This window comes from Equus przewalskii, chromosome 16 (assembly GCF_037783145.1).
Source record: "Equus przewalskii isolate Varuska chromosome 16, EquPr2, whole genome shotgun sequence".
Classification (NCBI taxonomy): Eukaryota; Metazoa; Chordata; class Mammalia; order Perissodactyla; family Equidae; genus Equus; species Equus przewalskii.
The window spans coordinates 8927027-8954977 of NC_091846.1; the positions used below are offsets into that span (position 1 = coordinate 8927027).

General features: G+C 48.9%; 1 protein-coding gene across 15 annotated transcripts in view; it reads right to left on the reverse strand.

The window, feature by feature from the left end:
- SLC7A1 (solute carrier family 7 member 1) overlaps positions 1 to 26716 on the reverse strand; it is a 79095-nt gene extending 52379 nt beyond the window's left edge. For 2 of the 15 annotated variants that reach the window (XM_070577897.1, XM_070577889.1), the window contains exons 1-2: positions 26411 to 26551; positions 12464 to 12607 (exon numbers count right to left, since the gene is read on the reverse strand). The gene's annotated coding sequence lies outside the window, so the exon portion shown is untranslated. Of the gene's footprint in view, positions 1 to 12438; positions 12608 to 13394; positions 13749 to 18122; positions 18448 to 26410 lie in introns of those variants that run through there. The other 13 variants (XM_070577890.1, XM_070577896.1, XM_008535031.2 and 10 more) reach the window with 10 other exon arrangements.
- Between the last annotated feature and the right edge of the window lie 1235 nt (positions 26717 to 27951).

The following is a 27951-nucleotide window of genomic DNA, read 5'->3' on the forward strand; positions in this document are numbered from 1 at the left end:
TTGGTCGTAACCTTTTGTCTGCCAGGGCGCACCTGACAGGTGAGGTCATGCTTCTCTCCTGGGCATTTACAAGCTCTGGGTACAGCTCCCTGCAGGCGGTGTCAGCCAGCCCCCATCCCCCCAGACACGTCCCCGACAGTGCAGCAGCTCTGAGGAAGCCTATGAAGACAGATGAGCCTTGGCCGTGGCCAGGAGAGCAGCCAGGTTCAGGAGAGAGGAGCCTGCCTGTGCCAGCTCAGCCATTGCCAAAGGGAATGAAGCAGGCACCTGCAAGCCTTGGCCTCTGAATTGCTGTACTTTAACAGGCTTAATTTGCTCCTGTGGGGCTAAATTGCTGGCTGTGTTACTGCGGTCCTACACATGAACATGGTTAGGGATGTAATACGTAGGGACCATTTTACGACTCCAAAGCACTCCCACCCAGGGGACCATTCTTCCTCCCCACCCCGGGAGCGGGGGCGCAAGGTGGCAGGCACCGCACACACCCGCCTTTTATGAGTTGGGACTCTGTTTAAACATGACTCTGTCCTCTTCACTTCTGGAGAGCATCCTCCTCTGTGTGAAATGGTTCCAACTGGCTATATATGATATATGAAATAACCAAGGCATGCCGGTGCTAGGAAGGACTCACGAGACGATCTGATACATTCCGACCGAGTCTATTCGCACACCACCTTCAGGAGTTGTTGCTGTATTTGCATGGCATGCACACTGTTATTTGTAATGTTGTTCCTTAAAGGAATCCACCTTTTCATAACTTAAATACATTTTTTAAAACTTTGTATGCCTCTCATCAAGGGAGCACCACCAAAACGATCTGCAATGAGATACTAAACTCAGCTCCATCACCCAGGGAGAGTGCCATCTGAGTCCTGCAGGGCACCTGATGGTTAGCATTTGAATGCAACATACTACTAAATAAATGCTTGTTTGTGCACTCCCTAAAATCACCAAGCGCACGCAGTGCATTAGGGAAACAAAGACCGAGTTCACGAGGCTGCAAACTCTGGCACTTGGCCCATTTTTTAATTGACCACAAGTTAAGGATGATTTTTATTAAGTTTGTTTAGGAAAAAAAAAGGAGGAGGAGGAGGAAGAGGAAGATTATTCTTCAACAGAGACTACATGTGGCCTAAAAAGCTAAAAGGTTTGCTATCTGGCCCTTCTCAGACCAGTCTGCTGGGCCCTGATCTCACCCACGCCTTCACTTTGCCAGCGAGGGACCGAAGTCCAAACGCACAGAATGACCTGGAGGCACTCGCATGCGTCTTCAGGCTTCAAGGAACTGAAGGCAGCCATCAGCTTAAACACTTTCAAAGTGGGCCTCTGTCCAACCACTTTCACGATGTTTTGAGAAGTGTCTTGTCACAGCGTGGGGGTGCACAACTCACCTAACTTGTCCTTGTCCTCTGATGCCCGAAATCACACTGCTTGCCCCCAGAGCCACTCTCCGGCCTCCTCCACTACGCGCTGGGGCTCACCTGTGCACATCCCAAGCTCTCTGGGCACCGGCAGGAGAGGAGGGAGGCCTCCCTGATAAAAGAGCCCCCTCGACACGGCCAGCTGTGGTCACCCAACCCTACTCTGCGCCCTCCAGGCCTAGGGTGCTAGGGCTACTCAGGGTCCCCTGCACTCCCCCAGGCTCCTACCACAATCGGACCACCCCGCCTCTGGAAACAGTCGCTTTATTACACTGACCTCAGGTGACCTAAGTTGGGAGTGCGATCTGTGCCCTGCAGCAGCCCTGATGGCTACAGACTTGGGGGCAGGGAGCCCTGTGTCTGCAGGTGGTGATGGGGAGTCCAGGCCCACTCGAAGTACAATGCCCCTATTACACCACCGCACAGCTGACGGGGCCTGAACCACCTCGTGGTCCGCCCTCCTCCTCTCCAGGGAGCTACACCCGACCTACCCAAGTATCAGAAGTGCCCAGAGAGAGTCGAGTGATTAGTTATAGCCACCTACTGCATTATAAAAACACATATTTTTAAGGCTTCGGTTTAATTTATTACAACCTGAGCAGCTGGCATGTGGCAGAGACTGTGCTGGTGTTTCACATGCACAGAAAATCAACCACCAATCCTCACTCTACAAATGAGAAAGCTGAGCCTCAGAGAACAGCAATGGTGCTTACCAGAGCTGTAAGCGGCTGAAGTGGGGTCGTCCCAGACCCCTTTCACTCGGCCGGCTGCCCCCAGGACCCACCTCCGTGGCTGACCAAGCCCAACCAGGGCGCACAGCAAGGCCGCCGCCTGGTCTGTCCACAGACATCCAGTCACGTTCCACAAATCAAGTAAAAAGATAAAAAAGGTGATGACGGGGGGCAGAAAGTTTCCTGAGAGAACATGGGGGCTTCCTCACAGCCTCATTCACACGATCGAGTTACCTGGATTGGCCAACACTGAAAACATCTAGCAGCTCCCACCTGAGTGTGAACGTCTGGGCGGGTGTCTTCACGACGTTTTTACGGCATAAAGTGAAATGGCTGCTGTGCAGAGCAGTCCCTCTTCTGGCCTTCTCTGCCCTGAACTCGCATGCACGAGAAGGCCAGGGCTCCGTGCACCTGGGTGGGAGGGCCCGGCAACTTGTATCAGGCTACGTTATTGATTTTGTTGAACTAAGTACACATTGAACGGAAAAATTTTTTCCTACGTCCCATTTTATATCTGCTCCCTGATCTGAGGAGGAATCAGAGGATCTGCCTGCCCCAGGCAGTGTGATCTTGGGCAAGTCACTCGACTTCTCTGTCTCAGTCTTACCATCTGGAAAGCGGCATAATGATGTTTACCCCACCTACACCTCCCTGCCCCGTCCCTGCCTGTTCCCCTGCGCAGATCAAGCAATGAGGAGGCAAGATGGAGGCCAATATCTCAGCCAAAGCTGCATTCAAAACACGGTGGGCCAGTGACTTACCTTCTCTGAGCTAGCTTTCTTCCCTCTGCAAGATGAGCATAATAGGGAATAAGAGCTACTTCATGGCTTGGGGGAGGTTCCAATGAATTAATGATGCAATGCAATGACGAGCACCTGGCACACGGTAAGTGATATATGTTTGCTATTATTATTATCATTATTTTCTTAATCTATGAGATCTTATTAACCAACATGTAAAGTGCTGTGAAGATTAAGTGGGTACTCAAAATGATGGCTATTCTGTAATTGACAGAGCACTACACAAATATACAGACTAAAAAATAAAAATAATTTACTGTTTGATTTATTTCTATCTGTGCCAATTCAGATAGTGGAAGATTGGAGGGGTTGCCTAGAAATATTTGAATTGACTTGACACTACTAAAAATATAACTAAAATATATAAAAATATGAAAAAAATATAAATATAAATAATATAACCAACAATGACTGAGTTTTAACCACTGATTTTTACTTTTAAATATTTAAACACCCGGGTTTCTATAGAGCTAACGACAGACGTCCTCTGCAGTGCGTGTGTCAGGGGCAGGCAGGGACCACAGCCATCCTGGATCTCAGCATGTCACTTAAGTGCTGGGACGTGCTCAGTAAAGTGCCTCCTTTAAAAAGGAGCAGGTCATACCCTGCGGGCTGTGGGCCACTCCCCTGGACGACCCCACCCACCCAGAGGCCTTTTCATGTTTGGCTCTTGGTCCAAATGTGAAAGTTGTACCTTTCTTTCAGCAAATAAGATGCTCTGCTTCACCTGTGCCACCACAGGGGCGACTGCGCCCCCTTCTCCCACTCTGAGCTCAGGTGGAGAAAGAACGCCCAGTCAAGAGGCCGCTTTCCTCCTTCCAGGAGGTCTGGACGCTCACAAAGCCCAGTTATTTGTTTTGCCAAACTGTGTATACATTGAATGGAAATGTTTGTTTTCCATGTCCCACTTTACAAGTCTAAAGACAAATGATTAAAGAAGAATTTCAAGGGCATTTTTTTCGCTCATCCCCTCAAACCTGGTTATATTAAGCAGCCTCACTTCCTGCCTTTTAACTTACATTTCTGTCGGCGTATCATCCACTCTTCTTTGTTGACCTTTACGTGTACAATGTTGCTTCAAAACCCTTCTTCAAAGGAAAGGGCAAAGTGAAATGTCACCGGGAAAGACGCCAGATGGCCAACAGCCAAGGGGGCCGCTCCCAGAGCTGAGGCTACCTGTGGGGTGTGGGACACAGGCACCAAAGGCAGGTGGGGAGGGCGACACAGCTGGACCACCTGCTCTAAGGCCAGGTCACACCCCCGCCCAGAGAAGCCCATCTACCAGCGCGGACCCCCAGGCCATGAGGGGCGGAGCTGAGAGCCTGCATCCTAGAGTCACTTACCGAGTGTTCCACTGCGGGCACACTCTTGTTAGGAACTGCAGGTGACAAAAAGATAAATGGTCCCTGCCCCAGAGGGGCCTGCAGTTTAACAGGGGAGAAAGGACACATACAAAAACATGCATGGAGGCCATAGAGGATTTCAGGAAGATGAAGGTTGGGAAGCTGAAAGACACAGTGGGACTAGAAAGGAAAGAAGGAGGAAGACGTGACTGATGGGGAAGGGAGGATTGACGGGATGCAGTAATTACTGAATATTAGAGACAAGAGACGGGAATGAATCAAGAAAACTCTTAAAATCTCCAGGCTGGACGTCAAGAAAAATAAATCTGGGCAGAGAAATCCTCAGTTCAGGTTTAGAAGTACAGTTTGAGGTGAGGGTGAGGCCTAAGTAAGACATGGTGGCCCTGCCATTTTGACTCCACCATTCGTTCTCTGCTGTGGTTTATAATATACTAAGTGATAAGGAGCACACAAAAGAAGTGAATTAGCAATACAGTAGACCGGTGCTGGTTCACTCCCAGGAAATAGCTAACCAACCACGCCAATAAGAAACAGTCCACACACACACACAACTGACAAAGGCCACTGAACGTATTAAAAGTTTAAATCTGCAAAATTTGCTCCAGCAAAATTGGACTTGGAAAGAATATGAGGCACAAAAGAAGCAGTGGCAAAAGCTAAATTCAGTAAAATCTGCTACAGATAAATGGCTGATAAATGCAGAAAACCTTTCTTGAAAATTTAAGTGGAAAATAATTTACTAATTTCAGAAAAATGCAAAATTTTTAAATGGCTTATCTATACTCTAAAACCTTAATCAATGACTTAAACTGAAGTTCACTCAGAAGAATATTGTCATCAAAAATTCCTCCGGGCTAAACAAAAAGTAACAAATGTTGGAGAGGTTGTGGAGAAAAAGGAACCCTCATACACTGCTGGTGGGAATGCAAACTGGTGCGGCCACTATGGAAAACAGTATGGAGATTTCTCAAAAAATTAAAAATAGAAATACCGTATGACCCAGACATCCCACTACTGGGTATTTATCCAAAGAACTTGAAATTAGCAATTCCAAAAGTCCCATGCACCCCTATGTTCATTGCAGCATTATTCACAATAGCCAGGACGTGGAAGCAACCTACGTGCCCATCAACTGATGATTGGATAAAGAAGATATGCTATGAGTATACACACACACACAAACACACACACACACAGACACACACAATGGAATACTACTCAGCCATAAAAAAGGATAAAACCGTCCCATTCACAACAACATGGATGGACCTTGAGGGTATTATGTTAAGTGAAATAAGCCAGATAGAGAAAGACAATCTCTGTATGACTCCATTCATATGTGGAAGTTAAACATGTAGACAAACAGAACAGATTAGTGGTTACCAGAGGAAAGGGGGGGTGGTCACAAAGGGTGAAGTGGTGCACCTACAACACGACTGACAAACAATAATGTACAACTGAAATTTCACAAGGCTGTAAACTATCATAATCTCAATAAAAAGCTAGAAAAATAAAATTAAAAAAAAATTCCGGGGCCAGCCCAGTGGCACAGCAGTTAAGTTTGCACGTTCCGCTTCTCGGCAGCCCAGAGCTCGCCAGTTTGGATCCCGGGTGCAGACATGGCACCACTTGGCAAAAAGCCATGCTGTGGTAGGCGTCCCACGTATAAAGTAGAGGAAGATGGGCATGGATGTTAGCTCAGGGCCAGTCTTCCTCAGCAAAAAGAGGATTGGCAGTAGTTAGCTCAAGGCTAATCTTCCTCAAAAAAAGAAAAAAAAAACTTCCTCTGGGATAATTCTGATAAAATATTCATATTCACAAACAGAGTCAAAACATCCCCAGATCAAAATAGTGTGTCAAAATGTCCTGTGTCCAGCAGAACAGATGGGAATGCCTGGCAAACAGAGGAGTATGTGAGAATCTGACAGGAAGACTCTAGATGGGGCTTCTCCACAGGTAAGTGTTGACAGGGAGAGCTCCCTGGGAGGAAAGAAGGCTGTGAGGAGAACCGTGGGCAACAACCACGTTCTGGGCGCCACAGGAGCAACCATCACACTAGTGAAGTTTCAGAAAAGAGCAATGTTAAAAAGAGCCCAAGAGCAGATGGACTTCTCCGAGGCAAAGACAGAGTGTAACTCTACGTGTCTCCTTTAAGGCCACACCCTCACCTTTCAGAGCGTGCTGCGGCCACACATGGAGGGTCTGGACAGTAGCTTGGCATGAAGTTGCTAGATCAAATACAGGATGCCCGGGCATATCAGAATTTCAAGTGAACAATGAATAATGGTTTAGTATAAGTATGTCCCAAACAAATCATAATTATGTCCCAAATATAGCCAACAAATAATTTTTTTAGTATAAAAAAGTTATACTAAAAAAGTATCTGCTGCGCACCTACAATGCAAATTTAATGGGGCATCTACTATGTTTATTTGCTAAATCTCTAACCCTAGCTTGCTGTCCACAGATCAGGCCTGAACGCCTCACCCCCACCCCACACCCTCCTTGCCTGTGACCATCCGCCCTGACTTCCACAGATCGCCTCTTGGCAAAAGTGTTTCTGCAGACCGAGTGGCGAGTAACGACCCCCTTATTTGACAAGCCCCCTCACACACTGCGTGTGGAGGAAGCCTCCCACAACACACCAGAAAAGGACAGTCGGCAGGAAAAGGCAAGGGCCAACCATACCAAATGCTTGAGAGAGACGGCAGGGGGTGAGGGCCGACAACGGGTCACCAGGCTAAGTACAAAGAGAGGCAATAGTGAACGGTTTTAGTACACTAGTAGGAGTTTAGTTTTCAGATGAAAACAGGTGGTGAGAGTTTGGCATTCTCTCTGGTTAGCTTAATCATAAAGAAATGAGGTTCTTGGCCAACTGCTTGCACCTTCACAGTATCTGCAGAGAACCGCACAGAACTACGCCCCTAAGGTAACTGGCTAACACCTGCAGGCGCTCAGCCAACGTGTGTCGAATGAATGAACGAATGCTACACTTCTCATAGAGTTTTGTTTTGAAATCTGAAATCATATAACTATTGAAAGTGAAAGTCCAGGGTAAATCTTAACATTTTGTGGCACTCACCACAGGAGCTAATATTCTTTGCTCTTTAACCAGTTTGTCGGCTGAGGATTATCTATAGCGTAAACGCTAAGTATCTGTACTGGGCCGGAACCAAACAAATGAACAAAAACCCCTGCTGGCCCACCTGATGAAGCCCACGTTAAGATTCACATAATACAGCGGAGAAGAAAGGCTACCACTTTGCAAAGCGGAGCGAGTCACACTCCCAGTGTGTTCTCCTCTCCGCCGCTTTGTGAAACTGTCGTGATGTCCTGTAGTTACAGGAGCACTTGATCAAACAAACATCGAAGAACACCATGATTTTCTTATTTATCCACAAAAGTATTATTCAACCCTGCACCAATTTCCCTTGATCTGTGCTGGAAAAACTCCCAGGGATGCGTTATCAAAACAAGAAACTGCAGAAAAAGAAGAAGACACATTTTTAAAGGGAGTCGGCTGCTTCTAACTTAGGAAAGATACCCAGCGTATTTTGAATTTTTAAAAAGAAACCTTTATTTGCTTTGCTACTGTGAAGTTTCCATTCTGCTAAAAGCCCTCAGATTTAGAATTTACAAACAAATCAAGCCTGGAAAACTAAAAGCTGCATTCAGCTTTTGGACACGCTGTTATCTGGCATAAAACAAACATGCTAGGCCTCTGCCACTAAACTTCTAAGTATTTTTTGATGGAGTTAAAAGAATTAAGCTAAAGGTGAGTTTATGTACAAATTAAACCAAAGGGGTGTGTGTGTGAGGAAGACTGATCCTGAGCTAACCTTTGTTGCCAATCTTCCTCTTTTCGCCTGATGAAGATTGCCACTGAGCTAACATCTGTGCCAATCTTCCTCTACTTTATGTGGGATGCTGCTACAGCGTGGCTTGATGAGCAGTGCTAGGCCCGCACCCAGGATCTGAACCTGCAAGCCCTGGTCCACCGAAGCAGAGCACACAAGCTTAACCACTATACCACCGGGCCGGCCCCAAACCGAAGGTTTTTCATACCAATCCTGAAAAGTTTAAATTCCAAATGGAGTCTATGTTGTTAGCACTAATTTTTTCAAACTTGGCCCAAAGGAATATCTCTGTGTCCTCACATGGGGGACACTGGGGCAAGCTCTGATCATCTGCCACTGCCTTGTAACTTCCTAGGAAGGACCTATCAGCCCATAGGTCCCCATTCAGAGCTGAAGATACACTTTTTATTATTAATTTTCACCAAACATCATTAATGTTTAATGTTGTCTAGTGAATAAGAGCATAAACTCAAGGGAATGGCAGAGTCAAGAAATATAATGCTTCCTGCAGGTAGAAAAATCCACACAACTGTCTCAGATAATACTTACCAATTTTCTAACAGTGGGGAATTGGTTAATGCAATTGACATCGTCTTAACATTGGGGCCAGTCATTTGCATTATATCATTGTTTCTTGGCGTTCCAAATTCTCCCTACTTTCTAAAGGCTGACACCAACACCACCACTTTCAAAGCAAACCTATACTTTGTGGAACTGCAGAATATCAGAGATGGAAGGGAGCTGGGGTGTCCCAGACATTCTGTTGCACCTGTGCTGATGGTCCGCCTTACCTGTTCATTTGCTGAGGAACCTTGTTAGATGAGTGCATTGTGGTCTTTCTGAACAGCAAATGCACCATGTTTCCCACCATTAAAAAGCAGACAGAAAAATGAGGAAGGACACACTACGGGAACTAAACCTATTGCCCAACTGCTAGGCATGCAGCCCTGTGCTGGGAGCACTGGTCAGCCACCCCTTCAGTTCTCAGACACCCGGCAGGGGGTGTCATTCTGAAGGATGAGCAGGGCAAGCCTTGGAGCAGGTCTCTATGCCCACTCAGCACTGGAGCCAAAGCTAGAACTTGGGTCTGTCTGCCACCAAAAACCATGCTCCTCCCACTTCCCATCCAGGTAGCTCTAGGTCAGAACAGTGAAACACAAGGGCAATTCTAGTATTCAAATAAAATTCCGTACAGAATGTAGTCTTTTTTTACTGGAGCCTGCTATTGCTAAAGGTACAGTGACCTTGACGGTCAGATGAGGTGAAGGCTCCCCTTCCGTGTGCCTCTTCTCTGCAGACACCCTCCCTCCGGGGCTCACCTTGCTCCTGACGGTGTCCCAGGTTTTCTCCACAGCTTCAGCCAGTGACCTGGCTGAACTCCAGCTCTGACTCCGTACTCCCACCCAAGTAGGTCAGGGTGAGGCGGAGCAGGGTGCCTCATTCAACAGGCTCACAGGGTTGGAGGGCAATGCATGAGCCGGCTGCAAATACCTCACCCTCGGGGGGTGTGGAGGACATGGAGCAGCCGGAGAAGTGAGGCCAGGGACACGAACTGCAGGGCAGCAGGTAGTGGCTCTCTGAAGTCCCAAGGAAGGGGAGACGGAGTGGAAGAGAACACCCTGGAGAGGGCAGGGGGAACCTCCTGGAATTTAGCTCCAAGAAAGGGCTCCTAATTCAGGCTGTGTCCATCCTGAGGCTGCAACACACTTGATGAGGACAACAGAATGTAAACATGACAACTCGGGTGGGCATCTTAGGCAGTGAGCTTGTTCTGCTCCTCTCTGAAATGCCATGCAGTCCAGGTCTGGAGAGCCAAGGACATGAGACATAATTTCTCGGTCAAGCTTGGTCCACTCTGGCCCAGAGACCTGTCTTTGGAGAAGCAGCTTTGAGAGCAGGCATGTCCCATGACAGCATTTTCAAAAGATTCATGATAAACCCCAAACACCCCTGGCTCCCATGTGCCATGCGACTATTGACAATGACGTTCGTCTTGAGCCCACTTCCCTTTGCAGCTGCCTTGTCACCAGCTGCGGAAAGCATTATTTGATTTTTATGTATTCTAAGACATTCAAAAGTCCTAACAGAGGACAAGCTCTGACTTCCAGAGCTGGTTGATAATCTGTGGCTCACCTCGCCATGGCCTGCAGGAATTTTAAACTCTGATCACGTTTCTTTCTGTTGGTACTGCCAGACCGGGCAGTCCCAAATCTTCCAGTTAACCCTCCTATGAACTCTCCTCCGTTCCCAAATGAAAACGAAGTCTTCTTTGGGACTTGCAGACTAGAAATATCCCCTGTTCTGTAATATAACTCTCATCAGATTTCTGTCCAGAGAGCAGCTATTTAAGACATCTGAACTTCAGCTGTACAATTGAAGTCTTTTTTGCAAATCTGACCATCTGCCATCCTTTGTCCTCCTCTGAACCTCCCATGAACTCGGTGGCACAGCTGAGTGTGCACTGCTCAATACAAGGGCATGTTATTTTTATACACACACATCTGCATATCTGAGTAAGAAAGCCCTGTCATCGGCTGGATCAAGTCCGCTAAGGCAAACCAAAAGGACCTTGGGCAGAACGCCCTTTTGGGGCCCCTTGAAGTGGAGGCCCATGAAAGGTGCCGCGTGTCCCTCTGCCTGTTTCCAGGCTCGCCTACCCCAGAACACAGCGAAGGCTGAGGAACCGCTGCGGGGGAAGCCTGCTCGGGTGTGGAGAGAAACACGAGTCTGGGACAACCTGCTCTGAACCGCTGTTTCCTCCTAGAAGGGAGGTGCTCTGTGCACCTGAGCGTCCAAAGCAGAAAAGCGGTGATCCCGCAACACCCTGGGACTGGGTCCCCGTCACAGCCCGTCAGGAGCAGAGAACTGTAGGAAGAGTCGTGTTCACCCTCTGCATGCAGTACCCGGTGGCAAGCAAGGACCTTCCCCTTCTCTCGCATCTCTGATACCACCTTTTTCTTTATTCCACTGCGAAGTATGTCTCAGGGGAGGCACAGAAGAGAAGCAGAAGCAAGAACACCGTGAAGGATTTTCCAAAAGAAGCGTTTCTGGCCGAAGACAGCTCCTTCTGGAAACCACAGCACAGAGCTTCCGCGGGGCTCTGCGGCTGCGGCAGAGGCGCTGGGGGCGTCAGCGCAGGCAAGCCTGCTTTCTTTTTCCTTTGATGGGGACTGTATACATTTTGATGTGGATGGCTGGCTATTCCTTTTGAAAAATAACCTCTCTCAAGCTTCCTCCCTGGCGAGACAGTTTGGGACTGAGACTTCTCAGGGTCCATCCCGACATTCCAAAACCTCCGCAGGAGACGCCTCACCCAGCAGGACACTGCTGCCGAGGGCCTGACACCAGCAACCACTGCCCCACTAGGAAGTTCTGGCCCCGTCTATGGGTAAGCAGCCACAAGTGTTGCATCAGACAGTGAAACATTTGGTCCAAGACTGCTCACGCTTTCCACAGAAGCATTGAGGAAATACACTATTCCGACCAAGACAGACTCTTCTGGAGTATTCCTGGGAGGGGGCGTGAATCTGGCAGACCATATGGATGCTGGTACCGGGTGCCTTTTTTTCAATTTACAAAAGCCATTCTCCTCCTTCCAGTTGCACAAGTCGCCCCGCTCAAGAGTTCTGGGCTAATGCAGGCAAACCGACACTTCTCCATCAAAATCTGTCATCGTCCAACACCAGACCTTCTGTTTCTCCTGCATCAGGTTACCACCGTTCTCACTCAACATCCACTTCTATAGCATAGACACCAAACTACACAGAGCTCTTTAGTGGATACATAATCATGGAATGCCACCAATTTCCTGCTTAAGGCTAGAAATCCCAAAAAGAGTATCCTAATCCACTCTCTTCCAAGCCCAAAGCAGAAAACGCGGCGCTGAGTATCCAGTCTTGCCCAGAGTCACATCAGTCCGCAGCCAGGCTGGTGACATGGAGGCCTCTGGACTGCCGAGCCAGGTCTAGTTGAGGAGGAGGCAAGCCTGGGGCAGAGGCTTAGAGAGGAGGATGTGATGGGTCCCCAGAGGATCTCAGTGGCTGGGCAGCCGGGGTCAAAGGACCTCAGGCTCTAAGCACCTTTCACCAGCCCACATAAAGAGCCCATGCTTCCCTCCATGACCCCATATCTGACTTAGCACATTCACAAAAACACCCCTGTTCTACAAGTCACCCGTCCTCATGCTCAGATGATCCACAAACACGCGTGGAGCATGACTCTTGCGCTGATGGCACAACCTCCTCTTTTACAGGCATTTTTCATACCTTAAAATGCGTCTTATTTCCTCACCTGGCTGCTTTGCTGAACTATCAAGACACGTCCCCTGAGCTGATGGATCTTCCCTCTCTGCCAAGGCGATGGGCGCTATAAAGCAGCGCGATTATGCACAGGCCTGAACGCAGAGTTCCACCCGTGCGATGCTCCTCTTAACGCCTGGTGAGACAAATAAATAATGTGCAAGTTTTAGAGACTGAAAAGTGTAAAAACGGTGATTATACACTACCCTCTACATTCCTGCACAAGGTGCCATAAATTAAATCTCATTTTCCCAAAGAAACGATGCCATGCTGGGACTTCATAAAGGCAATACGTGCAGAATGCAGAACGCAGGGCTACCGAAGGGCACAGAGTAAAGGGCAGGGGTCAGTCCCTGCACACCCTGACCGCCTCCTCCCCGCCGCGACCCACAGCCCTCCCTGGAATGTCCCGTCTTGGCTCGCAATTTTTTACAGAAGTGATCACAAGTCCCAAATTTTGAAGAAAAGCATAAATGATGTTTCTATATACTATTTAATAGAAAGCCTTCTAATGAGTATCTGAATTAATGAACCAGACAACACAGCAAAAATAAAAATCCCATACAAGTGAAAGTGATAACACTCCATTCCCATTGCTTCTCCCCCAATTTTCTCCCGGTGAGAAGAATACCATTTAGATCAAGGAACTCTGGGGGACTTCCGGACATTTCCACAGCATTTGCAGTGGAACGCTTGGGGAAACAGTACCGCTTTTTGAGAAAGTGATCTGGTTTGCATTCTTTTTTACTTTAAATTTCCCAATGCAAATACTCACACTAGGCAGAAAGCTTTTTATTGCATGACGGTCAAATGCAGCTAAGTTTTCCCCTAACTTTTCAAACACAAGTCTCTCCCCTCACCCGAGTCCAGCGCCTCTGGGGTGCAGGAGGTGGATGGGACCTAGGCCTGAGCATCCCTTTTACCTTTAGTCATCCATCCTGAAAACTTCTTCAGAACCAAACAGAAGTAAGGCGCGAGGGGGCTCAAACACCCCAGCATCCACCCAGACGTGCGCTCCCTTGCTAAGTGGCATCCTGGTTTAAGGTCTTGCGAGCAGGGGACCCTGGAACTTCCCCTCCTGCCCCAGCTCTGGCACCGCCATGCCCCCTCCCTGGCATGCCACCCCCTCCTTAATTAGAAAGCTCCTGGCATCCGCCTCGTCCATTAAGAATTTCCTGACTAAGAGAGAACAAGTAGCAACCTCTCCTCAGACCATTTCACCACTCCTCAGCCTTCTGGAAGAATCACTTTGCCTGTTAATTTACACCTACTCCTTTGCCAGCAAAATAACAACACAGATATATGCAACCTCGGGAATCGGATTTTTCACTTGGCAGAAACCTTCCTGAAGGCTGAAGCTTAACTCCTTATTCTCTGGTCCTAATCACAGTTCACATTTATCGAATGCCAGGCAATGTTCTAAACGTATTTCATATATTTAATCCTCAACACAGCCTACAAAGTGGGCACTGTTAGTTTCCCCACTTTTTAAATGGGGAAACTGAGGCACGGGGCTGCAGATGGTCATGCACACAGACGTCCTGAAATGTATCCTCTACAGAGGTTTACTTAGTTCTTGCATCTCTCTTTAGGTGCTTCTGTCCCCTTCCTTGCTGCCAGAGCCTCAGCTATCACTTCTCCCCATTGGTGGGAGCCCCACCGCTGCAGTCTAACTTGCCACTCTCCATCTGCAGCCAGCTGCAGAGATAACCAAGCGGGCCCAAAATGATAGGCCAGAGGCCCCCACCCTTTCCCATCCCAACAAGTAAACGGGCTCCGGGACAGCAATTGCTTCAGTTCCACTGAAAAGATATCTTTTGAGCATCTACTCAAAACCAGGCACTGCCCCAGGTACAGGAGCCAGAAGGACGAACGTGTCCCAGGCCTGTCCTCAGGGAACACGCAGTCCAATGGGCGGCTCGGGGCTCCCTTGGCCTGTTCCAGGTTTCAGCAGTTTTACAGACGCCCACTATTCCAAGAGATCCTGGGAGCAGGCTGGGGAAGTCCCACCCAGACCTAGTGAATCAGATCTGCCTTTCAGGGAGACCCCCAGGGGAGGATTTGTATGTAGACACTGATCTAGACAGTTTAAAGACACCTGAAGTTTGACTTTCGGACATGAAAGGTACTATTACATCATGCAAATTATTTAACTTACACACTTACTGAAATGAAAATCTTTCCTCTATCGTTACTGCCTGCCCCATTGCCACATCTGTCCAACCATACCTACCTCTATGCTTTTTAGATAGTGATGAAGGAGTAATACTAATAACGAAGAGGAATACGGCCAAATTCACCCGATACGCACCGTACAATGGAATTGTCTCCTGTTTTGTGTGCTACGTTTCCAGAAACAAAATACTACATGGCTAGTCTTGTCCCTCGGTTTAGCTTTATATCTGGTAGTGTGCAGTGTGCATCTGTGGGTGCGGGCCCCTGGTGAGGTCTAGACCCAGCAGGGTTACAGCTCTCAGGCCGCAGAACTTTCGAGGAGCCTCTGCCCATGCCCACACGCGTAACAGAGTGGGCCGTGCAGTTCTGTTAGCTCAGGGCAATTCCAGGGGCAGGGAGGAGAACCACCGCTCCTGAGTCATCACTCAGTTGAATTTGGGGCTGTGCTGCTGCTCCCACAAAGCATCAGTGTGGAGAGAATGTTCCTCTCCCTCTTGCTCCCAATGCCTCTCCAGGACAAAACGGTATTTCCTTCCCACATGGGCACGGCCTCAGCTGGAAAGAGACCTCTGCAGGGGCGTGCGGGCGCGGTGGGGGGAAGCGGAGCCTCTCAGCTCCAAACCCCCACCAACTCAAACGCAGGAACTCCCTCGCAGATCCTCAAGGCAGAACAGGTAACAGGCAGCTGCAGCAACAAGTGCTATGAGTCTGTGCAGAGTGTGTCCTCCCAGCCACTGACCGCCCCGCTCAGTCACCTGAGACAGCGAAGGTGGCGATGGCCTGGCCTTCATCACCAGACCACACTCCTGAGACAGTCCTTCAGTAACCAGGCCTGAATCCTGGCGCAAATTACATCTGATAATCTCCCAAAATTCTGGTTCCATCAAACTCTGGGACTAGCAAGACATTCTTCCCAGTTCAATACAGACCACTCAAAGAATTAATGAGTGTTCTTGCCTAGTGTCTTCCAAAACTGCCCTCTGGGAGAAAGAAATGTCTTCCAACAAAAGTTTTTTTTAAATAAGCAAACTGGCTGCTAAAAATTTGAGGTTATACATTTATGAGGGATGCGTTATACAATTACAATTACAGATTAGCCCCTACTTCACATAGTAAAATACATAAAAACATAAAATCAAGTTCATGAGAATTCTTCTCAAATACTAACATTAGTGGTAATATCTGTAACTTACAGAAGAATTTTTAAAAGATTCTAAATTAAGTACTCTGAGTTCTTACGATAAATTTATTTTTACTGAGAAATGTAGTAAATAAAAGTTGACAAGAAACAAGGGCAGATAATCTGTGCATTGTTTCAATAAACCAGGCAATTTGTCTCGTTCTAGTTCTGTTCTATGCTCTTGTTCTGTAGAATCAATTTCCTTAATTTACAATTGTTTTAAGAATAATATACACAGACTTCTTAAAGAAGATTTATTTCCTAAGCAGAAAAGAATACATTCATAACACTATTCAAGCAAGGTTTAAATTTATGTAAAATCCATTCAACCTTTTCAAGGAGGACCACTCAGTGGTATCATCGCTATTGCTAATCTTATATTTTCAATACTCTGTTCAATTTTAATCCATTAGACCTGAGAGTCCAAAAATTAATATTTCTATGACAGAACTGTTTCTCTCTCTTCCTCCCACAAACCCTTAACTCTGAAAGAGAAGGCTCACCTTTCAGATGGATTCTTCCTCAAATCATACGGAATAAAATAAAACTCAAAAAAAGTCAAAATGCTAAAATTAACAAGTGTTTGGCCCATCTCTGAAAAATCGCACACAGCCTGAGCAGCACCTGAGGTCAGCTAAGGACAGAGCTACCCTGGTTTGCAGGGCAGCAAACCACACGGGGAGCTCCCACAGGTCTTGCCCCATTCGCCTTCTCGGGAATCATGACAAAGAATACTGCCCGCTTCAGTCAGAAACCCTCAAAATCACGGCAAAAAGAAACCTCTACCCCCACCCCCGCCTACCTTTGTCCAAACCGGTCTGGACAGAGGATCATCCTCATCCCCTCGTCCAGCGAACCTGAAATTCAGGACACAAAGTCGGGGGCAGGTGGGCACGCAGGCCAGCGCACCCAAACCAGCAGTGTTTGCAAACTGCAAGTCGCCACCAGGATTTTTTGTAAGACAACAGCCGAGCATAAAAATTATCAGAGTGCACTGCAGGTACTATGAACAAGCAGTGTTTCATGATAATCTTCATTTTAATCTCCATATAAATATGTATGTCCCTGTGTGTGTACTTGATCACAGCGTAAATTTACTTCTGCTTGTAGACTACAGCCAGAGCAGTGTGAAAGGCGCCACCGCCGGGAGAAGCGCTGTGTGGGCACCTGTACCCCTGTCCCGAGCGCAGCCTGAAGAAGGGCTTCCCGAAGCCTGGGCTTCCAGAACCCTGTGCTGAGGGCATGGTGGAGAGGCTGCCAGCTGGGCTCTGAAACCAAAGTGCCTGTGTCCTTCTGAAGGAGGCACGAGACGGGCTCACCGGGGAGCAGACGGGCAGCTGTACCAGTCATCCTCCCTGCAGGAAGTCACCGAGACCAGGGCCCTTCTCAAAGCTAAGCTACGTGGCAGGGGAGAACGAGATGCCGCATGTTTAAAGAGGTTTATAAATTAGAAATCAGGATGAGGCATATGCTGGTAGTCCTGATGCTCAAAGATGAAATCCTGGGCAATCCAGGCAAAAACTCTCAACAACAGAACAAGACAAGCTGGCACAGTGGTACATTAGCTACAGAGTATGTGAGAAGAAGTTATAATTTTACCCCTTTTGTGAAAGGGCCTAATAACCAACCCAGGGAAAACTTGACAAACCAATACTCTAATTTCAACAGGACCAGATTATTCCAAAAATACAAATGTCAAAGGCACTCGGTCACAGCATGATTAGTACCAAAGTACAAAACGTGATACATATTTGTACCAAAAAGCAAAATAAACCCCAAATCAAGATGCCAGGACAGAATTACAAAAGAAATTTAAAATAATTTAGTTTTATTCCCCCCTGCCAAAATGTTCTATTTTGCTCATAGATATTCCTCCTTTAAAACATCCTGTTGTTTTACTCATTATAAAAATATTCATTTAACAAATATTTCTTGAGCACTATTTTAGTGCTCATACACAGCATATGCAGTGCTGCATACAGCAGTGAACAAAACAGTCCAATTTTAACAGTGTTTTCTTTCTGTGCAAATATACCTTTATCTTATTAAGATAATACTCAATACAGAAAATCACATCCAGATTTTTTCAAAATTTTAACAATAAAGTTTTTCCCATAAGATCAAATGTTCTTTAAAAATAACGTTTTTATTGGCTACATAATATTCCATTGTGGATGCTGTCATAATTTACCAAAAGACATTTCTAAATGCTTATTAGTACAACACAAAAGAGAGAGAGAGTTAAATATATCACGTTAGACCCTCATATAGGACCTTAAGGAAAATACAATCTTACCAACTCACAGACCCAAGGCAGTGGACGTCAACAGGCACACCTCCACCGTGTGCCACATGAAACTCTAATTTGTAAATCTCCCTTTATAAGCCCCACTCCCTCTTTGATCCAAGAGAACATTGTCTGCACAGAACAATACGTTTTCATTTCAATTTCCCTTCTTTTCAGGAAAGGAAATGTTTGCACTTCAAAGGATTTCTTTGAAGAGCAGCCCTCGGTCCTGGCCCGTCCAGGTTAGGAGTTACGTGGCCTCAGCGGGGAGTCCACAGTCTGGGCGGCTGCCCACCGCAGTCACTCTCAAGGCCAGTTCCTTCAAGGAGAGGGTCTGGGGCAGGAGAGGAAAAACAAACACATGGAAAAATACTTGAGGCTTTTGATCATGACCTTCAACAACACAGTGTACATTTACAGCTCAGGGAAACTGAGGTACACACGACGGGGAGCTGTGGACAATGCAATATCAGCTTCTAAGAATAAGATCATTCCAGAAACTAGACTCATTCAGCAAAAAACCCCTTCCAGGCCAGGAAACAGTGGAGCCCCTCCCAGTTATTTCTGGGGATAACCAAGGGGGCTGCTTCGATCAACGAAATGCAGAAGCAAGATCCACATTTCACTTTGCACAACAGTTTTGAAATCTTCCCCTGGGGACTTCTGAGAAGCACAGTCGACAACAGAGAGCAAAATTCACCAGGGAACTGTGCCTCTTATTTCTCCACTGGCCCACTGGCAGGGGGCCCCGAGGGTCAACAAAAGGCAAGTCTAACCACCATATTAATAACCACGAGATATTCACCAAGAGGCCAGGGTTGTTTCTCTGGATCAACACCTCACGCCCAGCCTTACCCTCCACTAAGTGGAGGAAGCCAGGGGTACATATCAGGCAAGAGGGGGCCTGCAGCATTTCTTTTCAAGTCTTGAACAAGTTCTGGGTAGTTAATAATGATCTCCGCCCTTCCCCACCTCGAGGTGGTTAAATGTGCCTGCTCAGGTGGGCGACCGCCCAAGTGGTGGGCAGGGGCCTGAAACACAGTCCATTCCAGACAGGGAGCCTTCCCTCCCTAGGCCTGAGGACTTGCTCGGGGTGCTGCCCTGTGCGTCTGGGCACAGGTCTGGATGACCAGTCACCCCGAGCAGAGGTCTTCCAACCACCTCCTGCAAGCCTTCACCTGGCCGAGCACCAGGCCTCTGTGCTGGAATCACGGATGGTTTTTATTTTCTTCTTTTACTTTTCTGTAGCTTCCAAATTTTTCAGAATGAGTAGTCTAACTTTTAGAAAGATTTTTTCCTAAAGAGGCTTATGAGATAGAAAATTACACCACAGTTTCTTTGAAAGGTCCTCTCCCACAAAAAAAAAATATATATATATATGTGTGTGTGTGTGTGTACTTATATACGTATATATATCTGTAAAGGACATTATTTAGACAACTGGAAGTTAAATATGGACTTTGGACTAGATAACAATGTTGTATCAATGTTAAATTTCCTGATTTTGATATCCTCCTGTGGCTATGTAAGACTATGTCCTTATTCTTAGGAAACACACGGTGAAGTACACAGGGGTAAACAAAAGGGCAGGATGTCTTCAACCTACTGTCAAATGGTTCAGGAAAAAATGCACATATACATGTGTGTAGATCGACTGATTGACAGAAGGAGCAAAATGTAAACAATGGGCAAATGTGAGAAAAGACTCCAGAGGAATTCCTTGTACTATTTCTACAACTTTTAAGTTTGAAATGTTATCCAAAAAAAGTTGAGAGAGAAAAGGGAAAAAGGAGAAAGGCAGGAAGAGGGGGGAGGTTTTCCCTGCTCTACCTGTCAGCGCCCCAGCTTCCTGGATGCTGCACACTGCGGGAGTCTCCCCAGGGCAGAAGGGCCCTCGCCCCCACCCTGGCTTGGGCAGCCTCGACCCCAAGCTTTTCTTGAGGGTGTCAAAGAAGTGTCTTCCAAGGAAGGAGATACTGCCCCACCTCACCACATGGCAGAAACCAGCAGAGTAAAGACGTGGGGGCAAGACGGCTACGGCCACTGGTCTTAAGAAGGATGGAGTACTGAGAAGGAAGCCCACGGGCCCCCTGCAAAGGGTCCTCCCCAAGCAGGGACGGAGGCCATGCGGAGACGACTGGATGTAGAGAAACAAAACAGGGCTCCCCGTGGCCTGGGCAGGAAGCTCCGCACCCAGCCCGGCTCTGGCGATGTGAATGCCAAACTACTGACCCAGAAAGAATGCAGCCCAGCCCGTCACACACCGGCACCCGATCCTGGCCACTTCACAGCACAGCTGTCCCACGGACACCAGAGCTCCAGCTGTGCCAGGAGCCCAGCGCTCTGCCGCTGGGGTGAACAGAGGAAGACCTGCGTTCAAAGACAGCGGAGAGAAACCAGGGCACGCAGCGGGGAAAGGCAGGGTGCTGTCCAGCGTGGGGCAGCCAGCCCCTGCACCTGCGGGACTTAGAAACAGAGGGCCGTGGGGGCTGAGGGTCTTCAGCTCCGGGTGCCAAATCCCAAAGCCTGGCGCTGCCCCATGCAGACGGCACGCCACAACAGGGTCCCAGGGGAGGCCGGAGGCCCAGGCCCAGTCTGGTGCCCACAGCCCCACAGCACCCTTGGTGGTTAGGACTCTGGAGCCAGGCCCCCTGGGTTCAAACCCTCACTCTCCCACTTACCACTACCTGTGTGCCTGCGGGTAACCTGCGTCACTTCTCAGTACCTCCACTTCCCCTCTCCACTTCCAGTCAGAACAGTAGTGCCAACGTCCTCAGGCGTTGTGGGGATGAAATGAAAACATTTAGTGCTGAGCACACGGTGAGTACTAAGCGCTTGTGGTTCTCCATCTTACCCAGCCTTACCCTTCCTTCCTATTTGGGGTAACAGACTGGGTAACGGTACTTGGGATGCAGATAAGAAGACACAGAGAAAGACAGCATTCCCAGCTGACCTTAAAAGATTAACTGGGGGTGGAGGTGAGGTCTTCACAGGTAGGAAGATGATAATCACAACTGGGCATGAGGCAACAAGAATAAGACAATGTTTTGCTCCCTTCCCCTCTCACTGCTCCCCCCAGGCAGCATGCCCTACCCCACAGCCCCAGGGGATAAAACAAGGAGGAAAACAGAAATGGCCCTGAGTTTGTGGCTTTGGTTTTTAAACCCAAAGCTCTCAGGGTAATTTGGACAAGATGTCTGGGGGTCAGGATGACCATGATGAGGGTGGACACTCTCCCTAAACACCCATCTACACACGTGCACACACGCAGGCAAGCACTAACAACAGGGCTGTGAACTCTGCTCCCAGAGGTGCAAGGAGTAGCCAAACCCAAGGTGTGTGGGTCTGAGACCTAAGGGCACCTGCCCCCACACCCAGGAAGCAGCTCACTCCTAAAGAGCCCATGGCTTCATGGTCATCCAGGCAATCAGCGCCAACATGGCCCCAGAGACTGGGGTTCCTGCCCCCACGTCGCCCGTCTCCACGGTGGCAAAAAGGCCACAGAATGCCTTCCATGAACTCAACTGTGAAAGGGCAGTGGTCAAGAGAGCCCTCCAGGTCTAAAGGGGACAACGGCACAGGAAAGAAGGGTCACAGATCCTGAACCCGGGTCAGCAGATGCCTCAGAGGTTCATTGTCCCCCCACACCTGGCGCTGCATCAGCACCCTGCAGTGCAGACCCAGTTCCAAGGAAACAGGACCATATTTCAACACCTTGGCAAAATGGGGTCGCAGAATACAGTGCTTAGTAAAATTATTTTTCTCCACATCTAAATCAAGGAACTGAGCGTTCTTTCCAGTATAACAGCGAACACTTATATTAAGCACTTACACGCCAGAAGCTGTGTTAAGAGCATAACTTGGATTACCTCATTTAAATCCTCCCAACTCTATCAGCTAGGCGCTAGCAGCCAATTACTACGCAAGCAATAAGAAAAGAATTTAAACATGGCTCTGAGAATTGTCTTAGAAAAGGCACTTATCCCCTAAGTGGAGGCAGCGCTGGGACCCGGCCCCTTGTGCAGGAGGGGCCCGTGGCATCTCCCTTGTGCCCCCAGTGCACGGCTCCTGAGGAGCTCAGCGTGGCCGTGTCAAGCAGAGGCTGCTCCCCGCAGCCCAGCGCCAGCTCTGTTCAATGGTCTCTACGACACAGCACCTGCTGTACGTGGGGCACTCGGCGAGAGTGTAGGACCAACGGGAAAATGGTTGGTTGTTCTCACAGTCCAGAACCTCACCTGAAAGAATATTCTGAAGAAAGCACTGCAGCAGGAATATGGACTGTTATGGAAACAAAACAGCCCGTGCCTTCTCTGTCTCCAGAAAAGGGAGCGGAAAGGTGACAATCCACTCAGGAAAAAGGGAGCGATGGCGTAGAAATAAACAGAGTCCCACTACGAAAAGAGACATTCCTTCTCCCACCTCCATACAAGCCCGCCTCACCGCAGCCTTCAGAGTCTCCCTGGGCTTGATTTCTGGTTGCCATTATCAGACTACTAGGCCGGTAACAGAAAGAACTTCTGTCACGAAAGAAATCTAAATTTATTATTTTAGTACCTTCATTCTTTCAAGAATACTATGGACTTCAGGTTTATTAGCTTCACTATCATGGGCAGAGAAGGAAGGCTTCCCAGATCTACAGACGGGGCAAGTCGACAAGGTTCAGAAAGTCTAAATGACACACAGAGACAGCAGCCACACCAAGCCTGCGCAGCCTGAAGTGGGGCTGTTCCCAGCATTGGTACCAGCTGCTCTCAGCTCCTGGAAGCAGCAGCCTTCACTTCAGGGCAGACACCCTCAGGCTGCTCTGAGCTAAGAAGGCCCCTTCCCTCAGCCACACAGCTCCAACTCCAGTTTACGCAGAATGCTCACCAAACCCACCCGCCGGCAGTCCCCACCGCGAATGCCAACAGCCGGAGGGAAACAGTCAAACGAAAGGCACTGGCTGTGGCAGGATGGGTGAACCTTATGCCAGAATCTACTCCAATGTCCAGAAATGTCTTTCCTCCAGCCTGTGTTCCTGGGATGAATCAGTCTTGATCAATGGGTAAGGTAAACAGCTCCAGCCACGGCTCTGTCAATGCCGAAGCATTCGCCTTCGGAGTGAAATGAACATGTTTAGTAGGCTACTGAATCGTTTTACCAATCTGCTCCCCATCCTTCTAGCAGATTCACAGGTGGCAAATGCACTAACCCTCCCGTAATAAACTATGACTCGCTTTGAACAACTGCAGGGTGGTTATTTTCAAAGCCGCTCTGGGGTTGAGGTTGGGGGGTGGGCAGGATTATGGAGAAAGAGAAAGAGAAGTCCCTCAAGTTTACCACAGGGCTGATAATCTGCCATTGAAGATACTACCACTCTAGGCTTTGACTGGAAGAGACCCAAACCTTGAGGTGGAGAGAACCTCGGCCTGGGATCCAATGTCAGTGATCTACAGCTCCGGAAGGCAAGAGTCCCGAAGGCCCAGGAATGAAAAAGCAGACACCCCAAGGCTTTACAACCCCAGGTGGCAGAGGGTCCCCATCCCAACAATGGGACAACCCCACAGCCAAGTTGCCCACTGGAGGGCGGCAGCAGGCACCCAGAGATCCCCAGGCTAGGGGTGAAAAGGTAAGAAAGGTGAAAAGGAAAGTCGCCATTCTGGAGCACGTGGCTGTAAGATGGTCACGCACCTAGGAAGGGCCCCCCAGAGAGCAGATCTAGTTCAGCCCTTAAAGAGGGAAGTGTCTTTAAAAAGTCAGTAGTGACTTTTAAAAAATCCTTCCCAACATTGCTCTCTCCTCAGCCTTCCTCATCTCACAAACATGGTAACTCCACTCGGCCTGAAATCATATTCCACCTCTTTCACATCTCACCTGGAATCCAGTGGCCAATCCTATTGAGTCTACCTGTAAAATCTACAGATAGAGGAAGTACATAAATCTACAGATGGAGCAGAATTCAACCACCTCACATTGCTACCATTTCCATCGCAGTCCAAGCTGCCATCATCTCTCACCAAAATTACATATGGTCACTCTCTCTTGTATAGAAATAACCTAGAGTTGGGTTTTATTCCAAAATTAGTTACAAGTCTCTGAACTGGTCTCCCTGCTTCCATGCCTGCCTCTCCCCCACCCACCCACCTTTTCTCCACTCAGCATTTGAAGTAATCCTTAAAAACTACCTAACAGCCTACAATGGTTCCCCACCCCACTCAAAGTAAAAGCAAAAACTTCATGGCCTATGAGATCTGCCCTCAACTGCAACAGATCACAGTGGAGAGAGCCCCCAGGCCTGAAAAGGTCAATCAAACAGGAAAACACTAGGGTCCCATCCACAGGTCCCTCTTGGAGTGAGGACCAAGAGCCAGGTGGAATGATGGACATCTCAGGAGACGCCTCTGGCCCAGAGGAAAATGTTTCTCTCCAGAACAAGGACACACTATTCCTGTTTGAAATTCCTTCCTAGGATTAATAAACCAATACCTTCAAATACATAGCTAATAATGAAAAGGGATTAATTCAATTAAACTTAATGCTGGGCCCTCCAACATAATTATGCATTTTTACTGGCCTTAGCAGAAAGAAACTGGACTAGAACAGTCAATAAACATGTATTTAATTCCACTAAAGAACAGAACCCTCTACCAAATATAATTAACACGTGCCCTAGAATTCAAGCTGCCAAGGTCAGCAATCTTGTCTTCCAAGCCCTTTTTCCTCTAAAGCAAATAATTATATACATACGAGCACCCACGTGGCTCAAATCCAGATCTAACAACTGAGTACGTTTCTGATCTCTACAAAGTCTCGTCCTGTTTGTTTAGTCAAAACTCCTTTGACACCTTTTAAGCTTTATGTACAATGACTAAACATGACCTTAATATGCTAAACCTTTAAAAACTGTTTTAATCCTTTGTTGCCTCTGTCCCCTAGATTTCTATTCTGATTGTATGACTTAAGACCTTTTGTTTCAATGACAGAAGGGTGTGTTCGTATAAAAATAATAATTTCCACTCAGACCAACTAAAAATATCAGGGGGGTAAATGTATCACGGTTTCCTATTATCTGACCAAACAGAAAGGGCAACAAATGTTAAGATAAATCCTTAGTAAATTATAATTCAAATGAAACACAAGCAGGAAATTCAGCCAGAAGCCAGCATACACAGTTCTAAGGGTCAAACTTTACACAGCACGTTTTTAGGGAACTACATCTGGCACTGAAATCCCAAGCCTCTCCTCCTGGTTACTTACAAACCCAGCTCCAGGCTACTTCCAGACACGAGCGCCTGACTGTGGGTATTAGGTAGTATGGTTCTCTTCCTGAAGGCACATGTCTGGCTATCCTAATCATACAAGTCAAACACAACTCCTATCTGGTTCCCACACCCACTGAAAAGGGGAAGAGACTAAAATAGCACGCTGTGGTAGTACTACAGCGCAAACGCCGCCCGGTGTATACACCGGCTGTAGGAGGACTGCCAGACCTGCCTGGCCCGGGAAGTTTTCTACTACGCAGAAAGGAACATACGGAGAATAGGTTGTCTTTATTAAGCCAGAAGAACTTCCTCTCGCTCCAAACCATCTGGAAGGCTTGAAGAATCCAGCCTTTACAGGCCAATTCGGGTCACAAGGAAGCCCACCCAAAGGGGACTTCCCCGAAAAAACCCTGGAGATCCAGACAAGAGGTGCGGGCGGGCAGGGCGCGTCCCGGGGTCCAGGGAAGAAGAGAGGTGGGCGCCGCGGGTAGGGTGCGGGGGGTGCGCGGCGCTGTCCCCAGGCCGGCCACCTGCCGCGGGACCACCCTCCCGACCGCCGGGCGGGCTCCTCATCCGCGGCGGATGACACATCGCGGACCTCGTGGCGGGGCGGGGTTCCCAGCACCGCGCCATGTAAGGGAAGGTCTCCGGATGCGTCCTGGGCCGGCCCCAGTGCCCGCTCCCCGCCCCCTGCCCAGGCCGACCACCCGGTGCGTGCCGGCGCCCGGGTCCCTGGCACGGCGCGCGGGGCCGGCATCCCCGAGGCGCCAGGTCGCCCACGCTTACTCACTCGGTGTTGCATCATGCACCACGCCGCGCCTTCAGGGAACCAAAATGGACTCCGGTGAAGGAGACAGCCACATGGGCACCGGCCCCGCGCGCACACCCCCGGGCCCGCCCTGCCCTCGCCCACCCTGGAAGATGCCAGCGACCCCGGCGCGGGACCCTCGCCGCTAGTCGCACCGCCTTCCCACGGCCCCACGCAGCCCTGGGTCCCCTCCAAGGTGACCCGGACCCGGGGAGCTGCCCTGGCGCCGGCGGAGACCGGGCACTCACCGAGCCGGCGGGCGGCAGGATGCCGGCAAGACTGTGGACGGACGGACGCGCAGGCGGCTGGGCTGACGGACGCTGGGCCGGAGGCGCGGCGCGGGGCCGGGGCGGGAGTGCGCGCTGCGGTTAGCGGATGCCGGCTGGCCGCGTGCCCCGCCCGGCAGTTGACCGGCTGCTCACACCTGCCCGCGCCGACTGAATGGAGCGCGAGGGCGGGCAAGCTCCGGCGCCGGTTTCATCAGCCGCGCGCCCGGCACCCGCCCTCCGCCCGCCCCCGGCCTGGCAGCGCGGGCCGCTCGCTGCGTCACTGCCGCGCACCAATGCGAGCGCGGCGCGGCGGCCGGGCGCCCGGCGGCGCGGGGCGGGCCGGGGCGGCTTCCCGCGCGCCAGCCCCAGCCTCGGATGCCCCGCAGGCGGGCGGCGCCTGCCCACGTTTCCGCGGCCGCCCCGCCCGCTTGTTGCCATTTGTCCGCCAATCCGAGCCGGCGGCGGGCCCGCATCCTTTGGTCCAGGCAGCCCCAGCGGCGGGCTGACACCGATCGCGCGACCAGTTTTCCTTTCCCAAAATAAAAGATTTGGGAAGCACTTCAAGGATTTTTTAAAAATTATAATTTTTCATTTCTTTGTCATTGGATTATTTTCTTGCTATTCCCTTGCTTTTAATAAATAACTTATCCCTGCCCCTTGTCAGGAAGGGCCCTGAAGACTGAATCTACCTGTGCCCCTTGGCGGTGGGACAAGCATGACTGGCCACGGGCTAGTCACAGCCGCTTTTTTCCGGAGTTAAATGTCCCAGAGATGGCAGAAACTTCAGTACCGAATCCCACAGGCCTCACCTCACAAGCTCCCTCTTTCTTGTGTCTCTTTGCTCCTAAAAAACAAGCAAGAACCACAATCTATGGAGATCCGGTAATCTGTGACATGGCAGAGGTGAGCGGGACATACATTAATCCTGCCAGTTTCCTTGTAACTTTGTGGCAAACAGAAAAAACGACAGCACGGTGTCCGTGGCCTTTGAATCCTTTCCACATTTCCTCCCCATGTCCTTGGTCAGTAACGGGTGCTCATTGTCAGCCACTGGATGTGATACTCTCTGGGAATTACACTAGCTATTTATAAAGCATATAGCTGCATGGTACTGGGTTCAGAAAAGGTTTTTTTTTTTTTTTTAAAGATTTTATTTTTCCTTTTTCTCCCCAAAGTCCCCTGATACATAGTTGTATATTTTAGTTGTGGGTCCTTCTAGTTGTGGCATGTGGGACGCAGCCTCAACGTGGCCTGATGAGCGGTGCCATGTCCGTGCCCAGGATCTGAACTGGCAAAACCCTGGGCCGCCAAAGCAGAGCGCGTGAACTTAACCACTCGGCTTGTGGCCAGCCCCAAGAAAAGGTTTTAATGAACACAAAGAAATGAGCTAATATTTGTAAAGCACTTTGAAAAATGCTCGGCATCATATAAGTGACTACCTATGCATTGTTTTAAAACGATGTTTTCATTGTACAGTGATGAAATGATGTTCTAAAGTTGCATTAAGAAGGTCTCCTGTG